The sequence below is a fragment of the Haliotis asinina genome, chromosome 6 (genome assembly GCF_037392515.1).
Source record: "Haliotis asinina isolate JCU_RB_2024 chromosome 6, JCU_Hal_asi_v2, whole genome shotgun sequence".
In the NCBI taxonomy this organism is placed as follows: Eukaryota; Metazoa; Mollusca; class Gastropoda; order Lepetellida; family Haliotidae; genus Haliotis; species Haliotis asinina.
Genome location: NC_090285.1, coordinates 70,824,125 through 70,831,441, shown reverse-complemented (window position 1 = coordinate 70,831,441; position 7,317 = coordinate 70,824,125). Strand labels below are relative to the sequence as shown.

At 41.9% G+C, this 7,317-nt stretch overlaps 1 protein-coding gene across 1 annotated transcript in view; it reads left to right on the top strand.

The window, feature by feature from the left end:
- The window catches only part of LOC137286184 (activating signal cointegrator 1 complex subunit 3-like), a 293,474-nt gene that overhangs the window by 260,459 nt on the left and 25,698 nt on the right, over nucleotides 1-7,317 (top strand). The gene's annotated exons all lie outside the window — the stretch shown is intronic.

Genomic DNA, 7,317 nt, shown 5'->3' with positions numbered 1-7,317 from the left:
TGGTGTTTTACGGTAATGAGAGAGTGCTGTATCACATATTTACTCACTCATCAATGTCAGTATGGAGACTGGGTTGTAGCAGACACTCACTCACTCACCCTTGTCAGAATGGAGACTGGCCATGAGTTGTAGCAGACACTCACTCATTCACCCTTGTCAGAATGGAGACTGGCCATGAGTTGTAGCAGACACTCACTCACTCACCCTTGTCAGAATGGAGACTGGCCATGAGTTGTAGCAGACACTCACTCACTCACCCTTGTCAGAATGGAGACTGGCCATGAGTTGTAGCAGACACTCACTCTCTCATCCATGTCAGTATGGAGACTGACTTGTAGCAGACACTCTCTCATCCATGTCAGTATGGAGACTGGGTTGTAGCAGACACTCACTCTCTCATCCATGTCAGTATGGAGACTGACTTGTAGCAGACACTCACTCTCTCATCCATGTCAGTATGGAGACTGACTTGTAGCAGACACTCACTCTCTCACTCTTGTCACTATGGAGACTGACTTGTAGCAGACACTCTCTCATCCATGCCAGTATGGAGACTGACTTGTAGCAGACGCTCACTCTCTCACCCTTGTCAGAATAGAGACTGACTTGTCGCAGACACTCACTCTCTCATCCATGTCAGTATGGAGACTGACTTGTAGCAGACACTCTAACACCCTTGTCAGTATGGAGACTGACTTGTAGCAGACATTATGTCATTCATCTGTTCACACAATCCCTCACTCACCTTACTTTCACTTGATAAGATTTTTACTCTGTTGGTCTATATTGTCACTCACTCAGTTGAATTGTTTTGGTACAGTTATCTCGGTGTGGTGAGTTATGAAGGTGGTTATCAGACCAGTTTCTGTCTTTTCCTGATCTCTCAAGGAGACTCTCACACAAATCAGACAAGGAACATACTAACATGTGACATCTCTTTGCCAGGCAGTCAGTGTTCACGGAAGAAGTCTACAACCTACTGCACCAGATAAATTCACAGCATGTACAGGAGCAGTCAGTGTTTGTTTTTGTTGAAATATATACCCTTGACCAGTCTCCAGTATAGCCCATGTTTACATGACCATTCATCCAGATGGTGAGAGTGTTACCTGACACACCATTCATCTGGATGGTTACAGTGTTACCTGAAACACCATTCATCTGGATAGTTACAATGTTACCTGAAACACCATTCATCTGGATGGTTACAATGTTACCTGACACACCATTCATCTGGATGGTTACAATGTTACCTGACACACCATTCATCTGGATGGTTACAATGTTTCCTGACACACCATTCTGCCTCAATGATTAAGTGAAGAATGATAACATGCATTCCACATGTACCACAGCAAACTAAAGCTTGAAGCTTTTTATCCGACACCTGGTCACCACCACCTTTTAGTCGACACCTCGTCTGTCCGTCGGACCATCCGTCCGTCCGTAATCATTTTGCTTCCGGTGCATAACTCAGTAACCGTTCAATATTTTTAGACCAAACTTGATAGATGTAATAATCTCAACCTATAGTTATGCCTTTTGCTATTTACAGAGTTTTGGCATTTATATTTTTTTTGTTTTTCCATGGAACATTTTGGTGTTAGTCTAATGGCGGGCTTCGTTTCCAGAGCAGAACTCAAAAACCGTTCAATATTTTTCAGCAAAACTTGGTAGGTGTGTGTGGCAGGCCCCAAAGTGGTGCCTTTTGGTATTTACAGGTTTTTGTGATTTATTATTTTCTCTGTTTCCATGGAAACATTTCGGACTTAGTCTCAAAATGAAGGGATGTGCTTCGTTTCCGGAGCAGAACTCAAAACCTGTTCAATATTTTTCTACAGAACTTGATAGATATATCAACTGGAAGCTAAAGTGGTGCCTTTTGCTACTTACAGGTTTTTGTGATTTATTGTTTTATCGGTTTCCATGGAAGCATTATGGACTTATTCTCAAAAGTGAGAGGTGTGTTCTGTTTCCGGAGCAGAACTCAAAAACTGTCAGTGTTACTTGGTAGATATGTGTGGCAGACCCCAAAAGTGATTCCTTTTGCTATTTACACGTTTTTATGATGTATTATTTTCTCGGTTCCATGAACACATTTCTGACTTCGTTTCCAGAGCACAACTCGAAAACCATTTCATATCTTTCAAAAGATCTTGGCAGATATGTGAGACAGATCTTGAAATGGTGACTTTTTCTGATTACAGATATATGGCATTTATATTTTTCATGAATTCCATGGAAACAATTCAGACTTGGTCTAAAAACGCAATAAGTAATTGTTGGATGATTTGTCCTTTCAAATATGTAGGGGCCGGGGGGATATGTCATCTTCTGATGACTCTTGTTCATTATCACTATCAGGGTTGGTCAGCTAAAAAAATCTGTAGAATTGAAGGATTTTTTGTGGCTTTTGTAATATAACGTTTTCATGGAGATAATCTTGATTTGTTCAGCTGCATAATACTGTAGCCATGTTCACTCATTAACATACCAGGTCTCGATTTAATTGACAGCAATGTGATTGGCAAGATTCAGGAAAAGCATGATAAATATGCGGACCTCGCCTTTGAAATGTCTCGCTTGCATCCCAAGTACACTGTCGTCAGGCTCCCCATTGTTCTCGGTACCCTTGGTTTGGTACCTCCTGATCTCTTGGCACAGATGAGGAGAGTGCCCGGGTTCTCCACTGGGAGCACAGCCCTTCTGACAATCTGGGTAATGCAGAAGGCTGCAGTGTTGGGGAGCCTCCATATTCTCCGGAAAGTTCTTGGTGGGTTCGACTAGGCAGTGTTTCCTGGGAGAAGTCCCATTCGCTGTCTGGGCTGCGTGTAGAGGGGGCGAGGGCCCTGAGCTGATGATGAGCTTGACCAGCCTGACTGTGCCAGGATCAGCCGAACCCTCTCTGCTGCATTTCTATCTCAATCTGTAAAACATAATAATAATAGTAAGGGTATTTACAAAGCGCTAGTGTTCCACATCACTGAGGGACATGCTCAAAGCGCGTATGACATCTTTGCATATGCACAGGGCGGACAACAGTGGATACAGTTAGTGGTAGCGTTGGAAGAGATACGTTTTTAGTCCAGATTTAAACAAAGATAGCGTAGGTGCACTCTTGAGGTTAAATGGGAGAGAGTTCCATAATGAGGCAGCTGCATGTGAGAAGGATCGAGCCCCAATAGATTTCAGTTTATATACTGGTTCAGTCAAGAGCAGTTGGTCAGCTGATCGGAGATTTCTAGAGGGCTTGTAGTGGGCAAACATGTCCTGAAGATAGACAGGGGCAGTGTTTTGTAAAGACATGTAGACTAAAGAAAGGATCTTAAAGTCAATCCTTTCACGGATCCTGAGCCAGTGCAGTGACTTTAGAGCAGGGGAGATGTGAGAATGGAGCTTAGTCCTGGTTATTATACGGGCAGCCCTGTTCTGTATCCTCTGCAGTCTGTTCAGCTGATCTCCTGATATTCCCATGAGTAAGCTGTTACAGTAATCCAGACGAGAAAGTATGAGTGATCCAGCCAGAGTGGCTGTGGTTTCAGCTGTAAGAAGATGACGGATTGATCCTATGTTTCTCAAATGAAAGTGACATACTTCGCAGAGATGGTCCACTTGCTTATCCGTAGTAAGAGAAGAGTCAATAAGATTTTTTACATGAGGCGAGAAAGGTACGAGAGACTGTCCAATTTGCAAGTGGGTTAGCCGGGATTTTTGCTGTCTAGAAGGTGGAGCGATGATGATGGCCTCTGTCTTTTCGTCATTTGATTTAAGCAGGTTGGTTGACATCCAGGATTTGACAATGTTGAGACAACTTTCCATGTTATGCAAAGATTCCATCTGACTTGCTAAGATGGGTCTGAAACTGTCTACCAGCTGCGAGTCATCGGCATAGAAATGATGAGCCACATGCTTCTCTGATATCAAGTGTCCCAGAGGTCTTGTGTACATGGTGAAAAGGATCGGACCTAGCACGGACCCTTGAGGGACACCACAGGCAGGACATAGCTTTATTTATTTGGACAAACTGTTTCCTATCTGTAAGGTATGATGAACACCACTCCAGGACAGTGCCGTTCAAGCCATAGTCATGTTCCAAACGACTCAGCAGCATTGCGTGGTCGATGGTGTCGAAAGCGGATGATAAATCTAACAGGACAAACATGGCAATGTCTCCAGAATCAACTGACATTTTTATGTTATTCATAACACAGTTTAGAGCCGTCTCAGTGCTGTGTGCCACTCTATATGCGGACTGATAGTTGTCCATCAGATTAGACTTTTGAAGATGTTCCACGAGCTGTGCTTTAACAACTTTTTCTAGAATCTTTGACATGAATGTCAGGTTGTATACCGGGTGGTAGTTGCTCAAGGTCTGAGTGTCAAGAGCTGGTTTCTTGATTTGTGGCTTGATAACTGCCTCTTTGAAGCATGATGGCACCTTTCCAGTGGCCAAGCTGGTGTGTACAATCTTTGTTATCATGGGAAGAAGCACGTCCACTAATCCAAAGAGGAATTTTGTGGGTAGTGGGTCTAGCGAGTAAGATGTTGGTTTAGATGAAGTCATTAGTCTCTTTAATTGCAGTTCCGAGACTGGGGTGAAAGAAGGAAATTTGGTTCCCATGTAGTTTATATAAGAACCAGTAACACACACGGACCCCAGACCATGGCGTATCTTTGATATTTTCTCTGAGAAATACGTACTAAAGTTGTTGCCAGAGTTGTATCAGTACCATGTGGCAAAGTGACATCCGCCTTCTTGCCGAGCAACTTGTTAATCGTGGAAAACAAGAGCTTAGGAATATCACTGTTAGTGTTAATTTCTTGAATGATGTAATCTGATCTAGCCTTTCTGATACATCTGTTTACTTCATTCCGTGCAGAGTTGTACATCTGGCGGTGGACTTCAAGTCGTGACTTACGCCAGCATCACTCCGCAGCACGCCTCTTTCTCTTTGTGTTTCTGACCTCTGAACAGTACCAAGGTGCTGTATGTTGAGGACAAATTAGTTTGATTTTGATTGGTGCATGCTTATTCAGTAGGTCAAGCAATGTTTTATCAAACAATGCTGCCTGTTCATTAACATCATCAGGAGGACAACGAAGGAGTGTTGATGCCTTCAGATCATTTATGAAATGCTGAATAATCTGAGTTTTTCAGATTATTTCCTTTTGAGGGTGGGGGTCTATATAGACAGACAGTCTTCAATGTCATTTTCCCAAAGCTGATGACAGCCACCACGTACTACGTATCCAGTCAAGAACGTGGCCAGATTTGTGTGTGGGCTCAGCAACATGTTGCTTTAAGGCATGAGAGTCAAGAACTGCACACACGTTTTTTGTCAGTTTATTTTCTTTTTTGTCAAACTGGACATTGAAGTCTCCCAGAATTAGGTAGGTTCCAGTCTTGCCATCTAAATAATCACACAGTGATGAAAACTCTGTATGAAAATCTGAGTTTTTCAGATTATTTCCTTTTGAGGGTGGGGGTCTATATAGACAGACAGTCTTCAATGTCATTTTCCCAAAGCTGATGACAGCCACCACGTACTCAAAAGTAACGAATCTATCAGTCAGTTTAGAGAAACTGATAACCATGTCCTTCTTATATATCATAGCTATACCTCCGCCTCTACCACTAAGTCGGTGTACATGGTGAAGTTTGTAACCAATTGGTGTGATCTCAGAGCATTTTGATTCATCTCCGATTACTGACAACCAAGTTTCAGTTAAGAAAAGAATGTCAATGTTTGATTCTATGATGTAGTCAGCAATTTCAACAGTTTTATTTCTAGCAGACTGAGCATTCCATACGCTTATCTTCAGACTATCAAGTGATGTCCTGTCATTAACCGGTTGTGATGTATGATCATAAGGGTACTCACTTGAAATCTCACGAGCAGACCATAATGCTTTTTGTTTACGTTTGCCACCTCTACAGCCTCTATTTGTGGGTTTAATCTCACTGATGTTCAAACTTCTTATGTGACGTAACAACTCTGGCTGAATCCATTGTGTGTTTGATTCAAGAGAGCCAGTCAGTCAGCTGGCTTCTGCTGTAGGAGAGTTGGCTAACACCCATAGTGATCCTGCTGGTATGTGGGCTTGGCTCACTGATTGATGAACAATTGCTGTCCACTGCAGTAGTATCAATATAGATGAGATTGCAAAATGTTAATATCAGCAAAGTCAACATTTTGCAACAGTCTTGGACTTCAAAAACATCATAGGAAGATTCTCCAGAACATGACCCAACTGCTGTGCAGTTTTCATAGACATGGACTTGATAAAAATAGGTGAAACAGGGGAAGTTTGTGAGAGCTCAAGTTGACTTCTGCCTGCGAGGCACACACTTGGTTCATATGGATTTAGTGCTTTGTTACTTGCACTGGTGCAACCTGGTTATTAGTCTAACTTCCACAAAGTGCAAATCAGTTTTTGAGTGGGTAAACGTTTAATAAAACATCTACATAATGCAAAAGCATATTTCTTTCATTACACATTCCAATAGAAGCAGTGCCTCTGGAATTTGTCTGGTGCAACTATTCTTATAACTTAGGTTGCACCCTATTCTTATAACTTAGGTTGCACCTGGTGCAGGTAGGTTAACATCTCGTTGCTTACATATAAGACCACAATCAAACCTCAGCTGTTTCCTATCAGAATAATGCATCTGACTTCTCTGAGAATCTTCATGGAAGGAAGTTAATTGTAAAGACGGATGTTGTAAACATGATAGGCCAAGTCAGTATTTATATACAAGAGGTTCACACAAGGATGTATGTTTAAGGACTGAAGGACAGGGCTTGGAAATAGGAAAACTGCTGTGTGCTTGCTTTATGAAATGATTTAATGGCCCACAGCTGTGGATTTTGATGATGTCACAAATGGGACTTAAACATTGAAAAGACCTTAACATGTGATACAATGGCTTGAAAAGGGCTCAACATTTGATACAGTGGCTTGAAAGGGCCTTGACATTTGAAATAGTGGCTTGAAATGGCCTTGACATTTGAAACAATGACTTGAAAAGGTCTTAACATTTGATACAAGTTGATATTGAAACACTGGTGAATAGATCTTAGTGATGAAATAGTGAATCAGGACAACAGTGGACAGCTGCTGATAGAGATATACAAGAGAATTGTACTAACAGGGCTGTCTAAAACAGCACTGGGGACTTACATAACCTGCAAGTATAATCTAGGTCCCAGATGTGTAGTAGATGCTTGTTACGAGAAGTAGTATAGGGAATGGGGGTTTTAAAACACTTTCACAAAAAGTCTCTACAACGCCTTATTTACTAAATAAGACGTTGGT